Source organism: Ptychodera flava, chromosome 17, assembly GCF_041260155.1.
Source record: "Ptychodera flava strain L36383 chromosome 17, AS_Pfla_20210202, whole genome shotgun sequence".
NCBI classification, from domain to species: Eukaryota; Metazoa; Hemichordata; class Enteropneusta; family Ptychoderidae; genus Ptychodera; species Ptychodera flava.
Genome location: NC_091944.1, coordinates 12,738,977 through 12,756,287, shown reverse-complemented (window position 1 = coordinate 12,756,287; position 17,311 = coordinate 12,738,977). Strand labels below are relative to the sequence as shown.

General features: G+C 37.2%; 1 protein-coding gene across 2 annotated transcripts in view; it reads left to right on the top strand.

Moving 5' to 3' along the window:
* The window catches only part of LOC139115484 (protein tyrosine phosphatase type IVA 2-like), a 35,950-nt gene that overhangs the window by 4,799 nt on the left and 13,840 nt on the right, over window positions 1-17,311 (top strand). Inside the window, exon 2 of one of the 2 annotated variants that reach the window (XM_070677624.1) lies at window positions 6,332-6,434. The exons of the other annotated variant lie outside the window; for it this stretch is intronic. The gene's annotated coding sequence lies outside the window, so the exon portion shown is untranslated. The remainder of the gene's footprint in view (window positions 1-6,331; window positions 6,435-17,311) is intronic. 2 annotated transcript variants of the gene reach the window in all.

The window sequence follows — 17,311 nt, the reverse complement described above, 5'->3', positions numbered from 1 at the left end:
TTCAAATTGCTGTGACTCAAGTGGTGTGTCTGATTGTCAGTAGCACCCCTGTGCTTACGGGCCATGCAGCTTTCAAAGTGAAAAAATAAAACCCAGATTTTGAGGAATTTAATATTTTAATTTTCAATAGGTTGATATCGGAAGTGAATTGTCAAAAATGTAAAAAAATATTTCATTTGGTTCCTCCTATTCTAATCCCCTTTGATATTTAAACTCTTCAGACAGTACAGAAGAAAGATACAATTGCTTAGAATTATGTAGAATGCCGCATTGAATATTCATTTGTAACATTCAAAGTTATCAACAATTCTTGGAATTTGGCCGTGTTGATATCAATACACACTTGAATAGTAGTTTATTCAAACGAAGCTAAAGCATGATGATCAATAGTAAAGTGGCTGTTGATTTGCAAGCATAGGACTTATAGGGAAGGCAGGGTCTATTTGAGATAGAGCAGGAACTGCAGCCTTTATTAAAGGCCTGCGTTTGCGCCAGTTTGTCTCATCAAAAAATTTACCCACAAGATTACAATTTCAATGTAAAACAAAAGGCTATCACACCTTCATAATCCTCTTACAGACTAGAACAAAGGCGATCCCTGGGATTACAAACAGTGCCTTTAACCCTTTGAGCGCCAAAGTAATTTTTGTCAACCTTATAAAATATACCTAAGTCAATTTTTGTCAGATTCTTGCCAAAGTTTTGATAAAAACTGTGACCAATGAAATGTTGTGTTCATGTGGTCCAAAATTATCAGAAAAATTGCAGAAAAATTAATAAAAATTGGTAAAAAAATGTTCCACAAAATTTTTATGGTAAGGGTTAAATGTAATTGAGTGAGCTACACAAAGTATCAGTAGAATCATTAGAAGCTGATACCAATCACTTTCCGTATCAGTGATTACAAAATAGCGATGTGGAAAGCTACCACAAGCTGAACAGCTGGAGGGGCAATTAAAAAGTGTAAAGTTTGACAGTTCTGTGCTAATAGTTGTGCTGAAATCAAGGACAGTCCAATATTTCTCTTCTTTTTTTTTTAGACAATTTATCTTTTTTGGAAACTTTTTGAATTCAGTGTGATTTACAAGATGAAGGTAGTTCTGGTCGAAAGATCAGAATTTGAATCAATAAGTATTATTGTGATAATGACAGATCTAAGTTTGAAGGTTAATGTGTCCTTCATGAACAGTTCATAATATAATCATAGTAGCTTGTGCAGCAGGCTGCCCAATGCAGTCACAAGCAGCTCACTGATTCGCATGCATCACTTCAGTACAATGAGCATAAAATTTTCGACAGCATGGTTGCCGCTATCGCAATCCCATAGTTCTTGTGATTGTGCCATCGCACGTCATGTGCCAACTTCAATAGTTTTTACTTTGAGCAAGAATCACAAGCAATGAAGTTATAAAACTTATTATAATCTGAAATAAATTGAAAATGAATTAAAAAGCATCAATATATTTTCATTTTGGAAAAAACATACACTTAACACCATTCCATAGCATCAGCCGTGTACACGCAGAGCACTCACTGGCAGTCGTCTCTTGTGTCAAGGGTTATTGCCACAGCACAAAGTACACTGCAGCATGCACTGGGTCTCGGCGAGCAGCTCCACACATAGCCAGCCAGGCTACAGAAATTATCAATGCCTGTGATGAAGAGGAGTATCTGGAAAATATCTACAACAAACAGTGAACTGTCACTTTATTTATATTACATAGCTGCGCGATAGGCTCAGCCCAAGTGTGATATAATTGTGATAATGATTAGTCGTTTTTTGGGATGTCAGAAAGATTTGCAAGATAGATGGATTGACCTTCATGGTTTATGATGCAAAGAATCAGGTACACTAATAATTAAAGAGTGCAAAGGTGATTTTCATTATGAAACCTTATCCAGTTTCCTTTCAGTTTGTTGAGAATGAACATAAAATTTGTACACAGTTAAATCTCTTAGTTGTACATCTGGTGCGACCTTTACCCTGTCATGTAGTATTGTCAGTGGGGAGATCACTGTCTGTGGCAAAGTTAGATATAATTTTAATTACTGTTCACAGGTTAAGTTCCAGCAAATGAAGGAAAAGATGTAATGATGATTTCTATCTCATTCACTCCACAAAATCAATTGAAAGATGGTTTAAACTCCAGATTTTAGGAAATATCAGCACAGGTTACACACAGCAGTATAGTTTGTTATATCTCGCTTGATGCATTTGGAATGTTGCTTCCGACATCAAATACGGCAATATTTACTGATATTCCTTTGGCTTGAAAGACTGGAATATGTAAATCATGTCTTGAGGCAGCTATGCCTTATAGTAGGTACAGGTGTTCAACTGAGTTTCACAGGTAATCCATTTGATTTGAAGAAGGTGTGTCTTTAGAAAAAGCTTTCTTCCTTTGCCGTCACTGTGTATTAATGTCTTACGCTAGAATGAACTATCTCCATATACAACAAGTCTGTATGATCTGTTCACACAAGGGTTTTCCTTGAGATTAGCATAATTGGATTTGACATTTGCAGAAGATTCAAAAAGAATCCAGACAGGTTTAAGCTGCATTTCACCATTCACTGTCTTGGTAATTAGTCCCACGGACACCGTCCGGGGGGACTTATAGTTTGCATGTCCGTGCGTGCGTGCGTGTGTGCGTGTGCGTGCGTGCGTCGCCGTCCGTCGTCCGTCCGTCCGTTCACGCAGATATCTCAGAGATGCCTGAAGCGATTTCATTCAAACTTGGTACAAGGATTACTTCATATGTCATACAGATGCACATCGATTTGTGTTGTGATACGATCCAATATGGCCGCCCTGCGGCCATTTTGTTACGATTTTTTCATGTACAGAGCCATAATTCAGGCATGTTTCAACCGATTGTATTCAAACTTGGTACAAGGACATCGACCTATGTCATACATATGCATATTGACTTGTTTTGTGATACGATCCAATATGGCCGCCGTGTGGCCATTTTATTACGATTTTTTCATGTACAGAGCCATTACTCAGGCATGTTTCTACAGATTTTATTCAAAGTTGGTACAAGGACATTGACCAATGTCATAGCTATGCACATCAATTTGTTTTGTGATACGATCCAATATGGCCGCCGTGCGGCCATTTTATGATTTTTCATGTACAGAGCCATAACTCAGGCATATCTCAACCAATTTTATTCAAACTTGGTACAAGGACATCGACCTATGTCATACATATGCATATTGACTTGTTTTGTGATACGATCCAATATGGCCGCCGTGTGGCCATTTTATTACGTTTTTTCATGTCCAGAAACATAATTAACTCAAGGCATGTATCAAGCAAATTTATTCAAAGTTGGTACAAAGAGATTGACCAATGTCATACATATGTATATTAATTTGTTTTGTGATACGATCCAATATGGCTGCTGTGAGGCCATTTTGTTATGATTTTTTCATGTACAAAGCAGTAACTCAGGCATATTTCAACCGATTATAATCAAAGTTGGTACAAGGACATTGACCTATGTCATACGTATGCATATTGATTTGTTTTGTGATTCGATCCAATATGGCCACCATGTGGCCATTTTATTACGATTTTTTCATGTCCTGAACTACAACTCAGACATGTATCAAGCGAATTTATTCAAAAGTATTTTTATCACAGACCTAATGAAGAGGACTCTATCCTCTCTGAGGACCTGTAATCAAAGCACCCATAAACAAGTGGGGACTGTGTCATCAACGATGACTTGTTTTTTATAGTTCTTGAATTTAGTCGCAAGATATAAATCTACCACATTGTTCATTGGAAAATTAGAAACACTGTTCACGTTCAGATGAAAGGTCTGTGTTTTTAGTTTGAATAACTTACGGAAAAATTCATCACACTTACAAATCTATTTATAGCAGTGTTTCTGAGGATTAATAACGCAGCTGAATTAAAAAAACTGTTTGAATAAGAAGCAATCTCAATAGTCCCTTTTCAACACACTTTCTGTGTTTTATTGAAACTGCTTAAAGTGTTGTTAAGAATCATCGAATGTTCTCGCTGCCACTGTAGAGAGCACTCTTAACACTTTCACTTGTCACCAGCTGTACACATATTGGCTGCAAAGCACCGTTACAGTCCTTCAGTCGCACGGCTCTCACACTCGGCACTACAAAAAGATCATTTCACAGTTGACATGCAGCATCTAATTATAGCATCAGCATAATCAAAGAACTTTCTTTTTTTGCCTGGGTCAGACTGTTGAGGTCATGAAAAGTGCATTGTACATACTATATGTCCTTCAGGGAAGATGGACGGACGTCATGTTCTCTTTGATGCTGTAGATACTTGGATGACCTTTTATGTGGATTCCTCTACTCGCATGCACAATGACATGTCAGCGCTTGTGGACAAGAATGCACAACTCTGCTCTAATAGATTCTAATGAGTCATTGACTGCAAAAGTGATACTCGAAAGGATGTATTTGTATTCAGAGTTGACCTGATAGGTCATATTGTCCTGTGGGAAATGTGCCAGCCATTGTTTAGCATGGCCATGCCTTTGTCATCTCTGATATGCTGCAGCTATAATCAGTGTCCTATAATCACTCATCTTTCACAACATAACAATTAATACACTGTTTGAGAAGGGACAATGGGAGAAAATAGCAAAAAACCTTAGAATCTACCTCATGTTTCACATACTTTCTTTTGCAAAGGTGCACCAAAAGAACAAGACATCTACAACAGTTTACACACTTTACCGTGTTCAGAATTATTTTGAAAGTTGCATGAAGCATGCTAAGATGTGATCGAATTTGTCGCTGTGACTTAATATAACAATTTGACCTTGCTATAAGATCAAACGAGGGACAGTCATAATTTCTTTTTTCATGAAAATAATCACCACTGTACTTGTACTTCAGTGTGACCTTGACACTGCATTTGCTGAGTAAATTATTGTCTTGGGGACGTGGTACACATGTCAGCCGTCAAAGGGGGCACAGTTGACATCTTGCAATGTTATATATAAGATACCAGATTTCACCTTGACCTTGTGCATGCAATCAGACCAAGAGGTCGTCAAGTTGTTTTGACAGTTTAAGTAGGAAGCACTACCCTATCGAATGTATTCTGTACACCAACAAAATCAGGGTCTGTTACACCATATTGTTGAATTCCATTATGTTATACCAGTATTGTCTATAATGTAAGCATAATTACAGCGGTAGTAATTACATCAAATGTGCATTAATACAGTATTTGCATAATTTAATCAGCAGTTAGGTACAGTACATGTATGTCGGTAGTGATAGACATGGCGCCTGCAAATTCATCCTCTGTTATTTTTAACAAATCATTTGTATAAGTGTACATGTACAGTGCCAGTGTATTGTAATCCATTGTCCTCTTCTGAAATATTATTGAGGCTATGTGCAATTGTTTTCTGAATCTGGGCATGACAACTCAAAAATTCTAGAAATCTTGTATTCGATTCAAGGTTGTTATTTCAATAATAAACATCTGTATTATGCCTTTGACAGACAATAATAATACACAGTCAAATGGAATCAGTATGAACTAATTTTAGCTTGCCAGTCTCACTCTCACATATGCAAATTAAATCTGGAAGTTCCCCCGGGCCCTCCCTCACCCCACCCCCCAACCACCGTGAAGATATGATAAAACTTTTATGACATTTTTACATAATTTATCCATGTTTAGAATTGTAATATGTCTAGGCTTTAATAGTATAGGTGAACTTTAGAACGAATGACTGATTAGACAGCTTAAATAAATGCAAGTTGAACAGAAGTATCATATTAATTTCTCAATTTTGCTATCATAATATTTATCATAGCTATAGGGTTTTTCCCATAAGATATAGAGTAAGTCCCAATCAAAGGTATACAATTATATCATTGTTTATGTTTCTAAATGATAATATAATCTTATAGGGGTTAAGATAATCTTATCCAAAGAGGCAGCTATTAAACATCAACAGTGTTCCAGTATATTCAACTTAGCCTCATGATGTGTTTTCTTGAAAATGCATTTATTCATCGGTGTAAAATTCAAATTAACGTTTTAATTCAAGTTTAATAATAATAAGTAAGTTTGCACAGTCACAATAACAAGATTTAATCATGGAAAATTAAACCCTAATGTCAATAAAGAAACCGTTTGCTCAAAGAAAATTGTGTCCACCATCAGCCAATAAAATGAGCAATCGATTCAGAAGTCCTTTGAAGAAGGCATTTTAGATAACAGTGAAGTAACTTCGTGAACAGGATTTTACCTAACGTATCCTGATTCAAAAAATATATTATGTCTTTTCCTGTTTGTGCCTGACAGAGATATGGGCTGAAGACAGTTCGTATAGATCAGGACTATTTCCAAAAGGGTTCAAAATTTGCATTTTCCATAAACTCTGCAGCTTGCCATTGAAGCAAAAACTGTAAGTAGATGCACAGTCTCTTGTATTGTGACTTGTCCACCTGTCTATGGTTCAATGTCCGTAAAGCAAAGCAAGTGAATTTACCTGTTTTCTCCTAGGACACATGAATGCATACATACTGATATTTTTGATTAGCAATTACATAATTATCGCGAGGTTATTAATGTTATCGCTAGGGACGTATTATCATTGTGATATACTAGAACATTTGACATGTCTTACAAACCGGTACAAAGACAAATAAACATTTGCCCAGAACCTCCCCTAGTAGTTCAAGGGTACTGTACACCCGCAACACTGTGAGCTTCCTGACAGAATAAATATATTTGATGGAATATGAGTAGATGTTTGAATTTATGGAACATGGAAAAGAAATGGACATGTATTGAAAAGGAACGTTTTTTTTTCGTGGCTGACTTGTGATAATAAAGCAGAAACATGGATTAACTGCCAGCTTGGTATCTTTGTCAACCCTCATTTGAGGTGTGTCATGCCAGATGGAAATCTGAATATCTCACTTTGAAAGTAAAACTGGAACAACATTACATGTATGTCACATATGAGTATTCTGTGCCAGCCTTCTGTATATCGAGATTTGAAAAATGTAATTTTTTGTACTTTCAAAACACAGACCTCTATTGTTATTTCTTTTGTTAGTGTTTTTTTATTACTTTACTGTGATAAATATAGTCCAGGAAATTCTGTTCTCTTTTTGTGCACATACAGCAAAACATGAGTCAACAATGGTATCCCACTTATAAAAAAGAGAAATGCCTGGATAATCTCTTTGTGACTGACATAAAGTGAAGTAATGTACTTAACAATGAAATACGGTAATAGTATAGCTAGACTATTACCAGGAACTCTTGATCACGTATTTTTTACATTATTTGTACTTTTCGGTTCATCATGATGCTCCACTTGTTATGGAAAGGAGCCTATCGAATATGGATGAAGTGCTGAAAATCTAAATGTGGGAAAAATCCTCTTAAATCTATGTTGTATCGCAGAATTTATTACCATAGGTTTTGTATTATGCTCTTCGTCTTTAGAGCTTGTCTTCAAAGTAATGATGTGGGCTATGCTTGTGGATTTTCAACACCTGCGTGTCCCTATCCTATCTTTGTAAAATGTCTGTTCTTTTGTCATACCCCTCAAATTGATTTCAGAATTTTCATTTCAAAATATTCCATTGTCCTAGAAACGGGACATCATTGTAATTGTGTAACAAGCCAGGGGTGACAAGTGAGGAGGTGTATCTTTAGAATACTCAGAATAGCTGTTGAGAAAAACACATTCCTTCCTGTTGCTAATGTTAGCTTTTGTACTTCCTTTTTTCCCTGTCAGTAAAATTGTCGACCTCGTATCAAGAATGTAACTTCCCTGATCAATCCCTGACATGTCTGAAGCTAAAATAGAAACTGAAATTGACAAAGTTTTTTTTGGTTTTTTTGGTTTTTTTTTTTTTTCAAAACAATAGGACAACAATCATTGAAATTGAAAATGAATGTCAGTTTTCTTGACCAGGACCAGTGCAGACTCTGATGTAATATGGTGCACCATAGACAGTTGAGAGTAGAGTTTCTCTACTGTCTATAGGTGCGCATACAGCCAATATACCCCAGGTATCGTTTCTGTGGAGGAACTATATTGAATCAACACTGCCGGCCACTAATAATCACATCAGAAAAGCACCTTTTTAATTGTCCGGCACCATTCCATGTGTCTGTAGACAAATTCTTTGAAGAGATAAGAGCACTTTACAGGTGCGACTGGAAGGAATTTGTTTATCACTGCCATCTGAACTTAAGTACCTGTCTTGGCATTCATCATGCTCAGCAGTGTCAGAATCGACACATTATTTCACCCAGCCAATCAGACTTTTAATGATTGAATTCTGTGTCAGCGAGACCCCAAACAGTGACCGGAACAAATAATGTCGCAGTCCATCCATAAAAGCCGCCTGATGTACAAAAGACCATACTGTTGCTAAGAATAGTCCAGTATACCAGTAAAGCACAGACTATAATGCCATAAGTACAATAGCAGGGACAAGTGAGAGAAAAGATGTCATTGGTGTGTGTAAACATTGACTTCTGGCATTTGGTATAAAATCAAACAATTCCATATGATGGTGCTCGTATGCTACCGGTATGTAGTGGCATTGTTGTCTATGCTACACTTACAGCTGGTGTTTCAGAAATATCTCACAGAATATGTAAGGGTACATATGTGAAGCCAAGATGCATTTCTTGTCATGGGATTTTGTTGCATGCGTAGAACCAATACAGGTATCAGGATTGCTAACAGTGTGCAAGGTGCACTATGCTATTGTCGCATCTCTGATTCCATGGTTAGCTATATCGTAGTACTTGCATCTTATCAAACCAATTGATGTGGTACAGTTCAAAAATAATTTACATTCATAAGCTTACTATTTATTTCTAGAACTTTGAAAGATAATACCGTCGTAGTCGTACATTTATAATAATGTATACCAGCAGATTTGATTGAGTTGGCTTTGTGAAAAATGTACCACCTGGAACTGTTGATGCCTGTTTCAACAACTCTCTCAAATATCTCCTCTTGACAAGTACTTGTCTGTCAGGTGTTCATTTCAGTGACACCTTTCAATCCTTTGTCAGCATCTTTGGTTATATATCTACTACTTTGAGGTAAGCTTGAAATGTTCAGTTCCCTGTATTTTTTTTGGTGGATGTTTCACCAGTCTTGTGTAATTCATTGTCATTGAGCACATCCGGTTTTAGCAAGCTTTTGCAACCTTGAGCACGTGGAAAGACTGATAAATTTGAAACGGTTGTGAATTCAATGTCAGGAATGTGAACATGATGCAGATTGTAATATGAAGTAAATAGCTGTTTACTTGTCCAAGGCAGTATTTATATTCTTATTCATGTATGTTACAAAGGATTAGCTTTATTTTGGACTGAAAATTTCAAAGAAAGTAACCATGATCTTTTGCCCAAATTGAGTGCAGTTCATCACTTTCCATGTAAAATTTAGGTAAAAAATGGATCCAATACTCAATGAAATCACTATACATTCGGTTTGAATAATTCATTTGTCCTTCATCAAATGTCTACGGATAAATTACAGTCCATAGTTTTGAAATATCACAAAAATACCATATTTTATTTTATTTTGATATTTGGACTTTATGACATTTTGTAGAGATGTGTTAGTCGATTTAAGGCTAGGTTTCATTGCAACAATGAGAACCAACTGGACCAGTGCAAGTCAGTTCCTAAAACATCCATTTCCTTTGTAGATTTCTTCACAGATATATTTCTATATAAAGACTGATGGGTATGTTTGTCAAGATGAAATTCCAAGTTATTTTCTGTTTTCTAAGCTGACACAGAACCAGGGGACAAATTGACCTATCTGTATTATGTTCCCGACACAATGCCTCATACATCTGCTTTCTGAAAGAAAGTTCATGGACAACGACGCAAGATGACACATCCAAGCTTCTAACTTAATTTTGAAAAATTGTAAATGACTCAAATGCAAATTAAAGCTGGTGGTACAGCCTGGGCATGATGCTCCTGAGCTGTGCTTCCTTTTCAAGCTTTGTGAAAAAATCAATGCCAGACAAATCAGTACCAATCTTCAATCATGTACCAACAGATCAGAAAGAGTGGCTGATATTGAGAACAATTGTGCTCCTTATAATGTGCTCCACTTTTGACATATTTAAATCAGCAATAACATATTTCCATTGTGAATGGTTCAAAGGTCAGGTAATTTCACATAACATCTTAATCAAAATGTCATAGACTGTCATCGGCAAAATAGCCTTTCAGAGCAAACACAACCAGTGCAACAATATATCACACAGCACGCCCTGATAAAGCTGTGAAATTATGCTATTGAAAAATAATTTCAAGATTTTGGTAGCTTTATTGGCCAGGGATTCATCAAAATTAATTGTAAAGACCTGAGAAATTTTGAGAATAAAGATACTTGTAAGTTGCCAAAAATTTTAAGTTTGAAATAAGTTTGACTGAAACAAGATTATCGGTATAGCCATATACTTAAGATTAATCGTCTCGTGTACACTTTCTCCGCACTCACTGGTGATCAAATTCACTACCCTAAGCTCATTGATTAATAATTTTTGTCTCTGCCAGAATAATGGAGTAGAGAATAATTCAGCTGGTAGGAGTAAAACGTTGACCTTTGGGTTAGTGATATTTGAGGGTGAGCAAGTGTGAGCTTTATTCAGCTACTAGCCTGTTGGCTAAGCTTCTGGATTCAATAATTCCTCCCCCGTATCACTCATACCTGTAATCCCAGCAATGCAGACACCAAAAGTACATGTAGTAGGCTACTCAGAGTCACAGGCAGTTTATGTTGTTTCCCAACGGACACCATGTACATGTATGTCACTGGTAAAAAGAAATCCTTGGCCCCAAGGGTTATTTTGTGAAAGCTGATGTCAACCACACATTTTTGTGCTCGTTCTTGTGAAGCATGTGTGGAATGTGTTTGCCTTTTATTTCTCATACGCACCACTTGTACACATAGGTCATCTGGACCATCACTGAAACTCTAATAAAGAACCATTTGATTTCTGGGGGGGTATGGAGGATTTTGAGAAAAAAAAATTTGTCGCCAGGTGAGATAGAAGAAAAAAAAAATTGATCCTGCCATGGCCTGAGAAAAAAAAAATTGTCATAACAGACAGAAGTGAAAAAAAAAATTGTCACAATGCACCAGAAATTAGCAAAATTTGGAAACCCTATTCTCATGTATTCTTTGCCGGCGCGCCGCCATAGGCGGCGCAAATGTTTTTACCACAAGCAATTCTTATGTTTTTTTCCCAGCACTTATGATATAAGCATGCACTACATAGGTCTACTTACACCTCAGTGCACTCAATGTTTTCCTTCCCTTTCCTGACCCAAGAAATCATATTTCAGGATTTCTGTTGCAATATCTCAATGGCATAGGCACTATCTAAAGGGGACTTTTGACTTCTGTAAATTGTGAAAATTTTAAAACACAAGACAGGAGTCGATAAACTAGTGTTAAAATCAATATAGTATTCTCTCAATATAAATATATTAGGAAGATGTACAAGTTGACAATGAAAAATTGAGGAACAACAAATGTAATGAAATACAAGGGAGAGGGTCACTAAAAAAATTGAAAACTTCAGGGGCGTTACTCAAAATGTGGAGAGGAAGAAGGGGGACGGGTTACTCAATTTATTTTGGCGAAATAAATTGAAACACATCTCAGATTGCACCATTGCACACATCCATTCTCAAAATTTTCAATGCAAGAGGGGGGCACCCCCTCTCGTTTCTCTCTCCCCCCTTGGCTTTTCTAACAGTGTTACTGGTAAAAGACAAATTTAAAATACCTATCGGATTGCACTAAACTGCACCGTGGCGCACATCAATTTCTCAAAATTTTCCCAGGATCTAGCTAGGACAAAACTGAACTGTTGTGAATTCATCCTTTATTATCACAGAGACATGTTTCCATTTAGCTGTGGGTCCATAGCTGTGGTGTTTTCAGACGGGATTCCTGCCTTTTACGGGCCGGTTTTGACTTTTCCGATTTTTAACCCCGCCACCACAGCTATGGGATATTCCATAGACTAGCGTCCAAATCCGCCGCAAGCACCCTTTGCGCAAGTTTGCTCGACGATATTTCGAAAAATTTTCCATCCAAATTACAAATTGCCAACACTCATCGACAGCTTGGTTATTAGGGACTCACCAGACCAGAAATCCGCTCAAAATTCACTGAAATATCGCCTTTTTTTCTAAGTTTGCGCGACATGACTACACGTAGACCGCCATTTTGCTAGCGTAAAACTGTTGGTCGAGGATCCCTGCAGTACGTCACTACAGTGACGTAGGGCCGTGACCTCTCAACTTCTGAACACAAACTAACTTACGGCCAGCATCCGCGCGGCGCGCCACGAATAATTATAGATCCTAGGACTGAACTTTTTTCCCCCAAGTAAAAGTTTGGTTTCAGTTTTGTGAGACTGGGAATGTCCATAAGACGAACGATGGTCATCGATATCACACGATGAATCTCTCAGTTTGTGTTTAGAAGTTGAGAGGTCACGGCCCTACGTCACTGTAGTGACGTACTGCAGGGATCCTCGACCAACAGTTTTACGCTAGCAAAATGGCGGTCTACGTGTAGTCATGTCGCGCAAACTTAGAAAAAAGGCGATATTTCAGTGAATTTTGAGCGGATTTCTGGTCTGGTGAGTCCCTAATAACCAAGCTGTCGATGAGTGTTGGCAATTTGTAATTTGGATGGAAAATTTTCGAAATATCGTCGAGCAAACTTGCGCAAAGGGTGCTTGCGGCGGATTTGGACGCTAGTCTATGGAATATCCCATAGCTGTGGTGGCGGGGTTAAAAATCGGAAAAGTCAAAACCGGCCCGTAAAAGGCAGGAATCCCGTCTGAAAACACCACAGCTATGGACCCACAGCTAGTTTCCATTTACCTCACTTCAATGACCATTTTGACAGTTAAACATACCATATTCAAGCTTTTCATTAGAAGCTGGCAGCTGGAGAAATGACACAAGAAGGTCACAAATTTTCCGTTCCTGTATATTTATTTATCTTCAGTCTCTGGCAAACAGAACTGTTTTTCACAAATTGTATTGTCATCGTTTGGTTGTTGAATATTGTGACACAAACACTGATCATGCATAAAATGTAAAAATATTGCAGTGTTCAATGTCATTTCAAACAGTTTTACCAAATGCAAAATAACCTGAAACTCCTCTCAGATTGCACCATTAAACACATCAATTTCCCAAAATTTCCAATACGAGAGGGGAAACCCCCTCTCGTGTTGTCTCTCCCCCTTGAGGTGTTCTAACAGTTTCACTTAGTAAAAAAAAAAATTAAAAAACACCTCTCAGATAGCACCAGACTGCACCATTGCACACATCAATATCTTAAACTTCCATGCAAGATACGGGAAAGCCCCTGTGACACTTTCCCCCTAAGCCTCTCGCGTGTTCTCCCCCTGTATTTTAAAATTCTGCCCGGTCAGATATCCAAGTGAAAACCTTGTCATAATACCCATCCAAATTAACAATATACTATATGGTTAGATACTGCGTGAGCTGTTATATCATTATTTTATTGTGACTTGCAATTTCATTTTGATGGGTTCACCTTTTTTGAACCATCATGAGATAACTGATGATAGTCTAGCAGAGTACATCAGGATTTCAAAGGTCTTTACTGTTAAATTGCTGTATTTTGTAAATTTTACAAATACATGTATTTGTATTTAACTTCTCTAAGTGGGGGGGATCAGTCAAAATTCAGAGTTAGAGAGGGGAGTTACTCAAATTCATCATGGTTGACGGGGGGGTGTGGGGGGGTGTCACTTGAAATTTCTGAGTTTCAGGCCGTAAATAATGACGGCTCCCTTATATACAACGCATCACAAACTTGATGACAAAGAAAAAAAAATTTGCATTGCTACTCCATTTGAAAAAAAAAAATTGATGCAGCTCTGACAGTAGAAAAAAAAAATTGCTGTCACTGTGACAGGAAAAAAAAATTTGCTCCCATACCCATTTCCTCCATACCCCCCCCCCCAAAATCAAATGGTTCTCCCCTAACAAGTGTTTGTGTTGTGGAGTGTCCTAGGGTTAACGGTGTAACATACACCAAGTAACATTCATTCATACAGCATTGTTAATTTCAAGGGACAATAGCTGCAATATCTTTTGTTTGCTATTTTTTTTTTTATGAAGATGAATATTTTCTACATCTTATTCTCCTTAAATACATGTATTTTGATATTTATTTTGAAAATGTTTTTATTCCCTGTTCTTGGGGACAGAATTAGGAAAGGTGACAGGTAGTCTGGTGGCTATGGTGTCAGAATTTAGGTTTATAATAAATAGTCTAGTAGCTGTCACTTTGGTGTCAGGAATTTTGGTTTAAGTAGTCCAGTAGCTATGGTGCCCGGATTTTGGTTTCAAAGAAACTGACAAGATTATTGACTTGATGGAAAAAACATGTTTGTGTATCATACGATACACATTGCACTTCGCTATCAAACCCGTGGTGGTACATCACTACAATAGGAGCTGTTCAGGCAATTATACCTGTACATGTACTCAAGGCAGTCAGTCCGATTGCTTTCAAAATATTTTACCTCTCAAGAAAATTAAAGACAGGGCTTCTCTTGTTCCCTATTGATGTTCTCTGTGTTGTCATGTCTGACAAGAGACAATTATAGTGATTTGTTTGCTTTGGATTTCATAATCTGTGACAGGTTTCTCTTCTCGGGTGTGGGCAGGAAAAAAGATGACGTTTGTGAATTATCTTTGTTTCACGATCTTAACCTCCATCAAAACAAGTGGAAGACAAATTAGTGTACAGGTGATCATACTCTGAGGAAATTGGATGATTACGAAAAAACAAGGAATTTGTAACTATTTTAAGATGATTTAGTCGTCTGTCAGCAGGTTCACTGACTGTATGCGTCAATTTTAGACATTGCATGTATTTTTAATGCGAAATCCTTGTATGATATGATACTAACCTTTTCAGAAAATCAGTATGACACGTGAATTAGAAATTAAATGAATATGGCTATCTAGTATAATGTCAGTGACGTAGATCGTCAGACTGAACTCTGTGCATGATTGCATTGGAGAGACAGTATTGGATGTTAAAGGGCAAAGAAATGATCAAATGAGATGGAGGCAGCGTCCCTGTGGTATCTTTTTTCACAGATAAGTAGCTCTTCATTCTGACTATTCCATTTTGCAGCCCACTCCCGACTGAATTTTTTCACATCAAACAGTCGAGTCGTGATCAGGAGATAGCTACAGAGCATTCTGTGGCTGTATTGAAGGCAGATATAGCTGATTTAATTTGCTTGAGTGGAAACTAAAGAGCAGTGTAATTTCCTGTCTGTGAAAGAGGATCTCTACAGATTGTGGGACAGAGCAATCTTAAAATATATCTCGCAGGTTTTCTGTGTCTTCAATGTTTAATAGTTTCTTCAAAAAAATCAGAGGTCAAGAGAAGCAAAATCAAAATATTCAAACTGGTTAAATTTTCCATAGGATTACATGTAGCTTGGAAATTTTCCACCGGATTGCATCGTAGCTTGGAAATTCAAAAACAATTCCCAGTTTTATGTACTCAAAATTCAATGAGATGTCGACCTACAGAACATTATACAAGGATATAACAGCATTTAAGGTTTATTATAATACACAAAAGAGTAACAACATTTCTGTCGATACTGGTACATTTTACGCTACAAACAATACAGGTGTATCACGGATTGAATTATTGTGATGTAAAATCTTGTTAGAGTAATTTCTGATCAGATAACTTCATCATCAAATCATGAATCATCATTTAAGGGATGACTTTCAAAACTTTGCCTTAAAACAATGTCAGGAACAAAATCAAACTGAAAATAATCATCTTTCTTTCAATGAATGAAAGAAGTATTGTGTATGGTAAACTATTATTAATACCATGATGTAATGCCAAGCAGGTTTTACTGGTATACTATTTGATTTTTTATGTCACTTGCATGTTTTCTTGCTCTACAATCTTGATAATTAAGCCACATAATGATAGCCTTAACACTGTTCACCCCCAGTTCCCTGTAAACAGGTCCAAGATCACCATTGATAACAATGGGTTTCGGTAAAACCATGGTGGTGAAAGCCTTAAAACTATGCAACTTGAATATTAAACATTTCCCTGTGTTGTGTCAGTTGAAGCCACACAATGACTACATCTGTACCATTGCACCAGGGAAAATGTATTTTTTTTGTCCATTCTTGACCTTTCACATGACAGACTGAAAAAATTTTAATGTGCCAATACATGTTGACCAATGAAAACATCAGTGAAAGATTGCCCTTGTAGTGAACTGCAGGTCAGACTAAGGTCAATCACTCTTTTAGCCAATAGTAATGCAGTAATATAGGGTGTGTCCATCTTCTCTGTTGCTAATTGGCTAGTATTTGGGATGTCCCTGATCATTTCCAATTCTCCAGACACATAAATATAATGATCATGCTTCACATCAAAATATCACAAAAGGAAAAACCGGGAATTACTCTGCCCTCTTGTCTCGTATGACATAATATAGATCACTGTCTATGGGTTTATTGTGGTCTTCATACTCCAACTCTTTGGGCCCAGAAAGTTTACTTGCACTGCAACTCCTATGTATGTCCAGTGACTGTAGCATCTATAATTTTGGAAAACAAGTGTGCGCTACGCATACACTTCCCTCATTCTACCACAGGTGGCCCTGTTCTAGATGGCTTACACACCGGTTGCTGATCATTGGTGTAAGTACTGGCATTTGCCATAGGAATGACAAGGCACAAGTTTTTCGTGACTTTACTGCTGTTGATCTGAATTGAGTGCATCACTGCTATTATAAAACTGCTGCCAACTTCTGATAGCAAACAACAAAGCCACACAGAGGTTAATGAGCCCATTTGTGCAGGGGAAATGTTTTTTGCAGTTCCCAAGGCATCTGTTGTTTTGCCCATATCTTGTGCTAAATTTAACTTATTTGTTCCTAACTGCGCATGGAGAAGCCATAAATACAGAGAAAAGGCAGTGAGAAAACAGTTACACAGTAATTTTGACAAGGTGATAATGAGTGTCCATGATTCACAGCAACTCAGCAAGAGAAGAAGTCATGACTTTGGACATAGAGATTTCTTAGGGCATCATAAATTATTTGTGAGAATCCACGTTAGCTGACAGTGTGTGCCTGTACTCATCCAAGATATATCTACCTCATAGTCGTTGACTTCTATAACTGTTTGAATTATGCAAGATAACAACTCCAAAGTGTG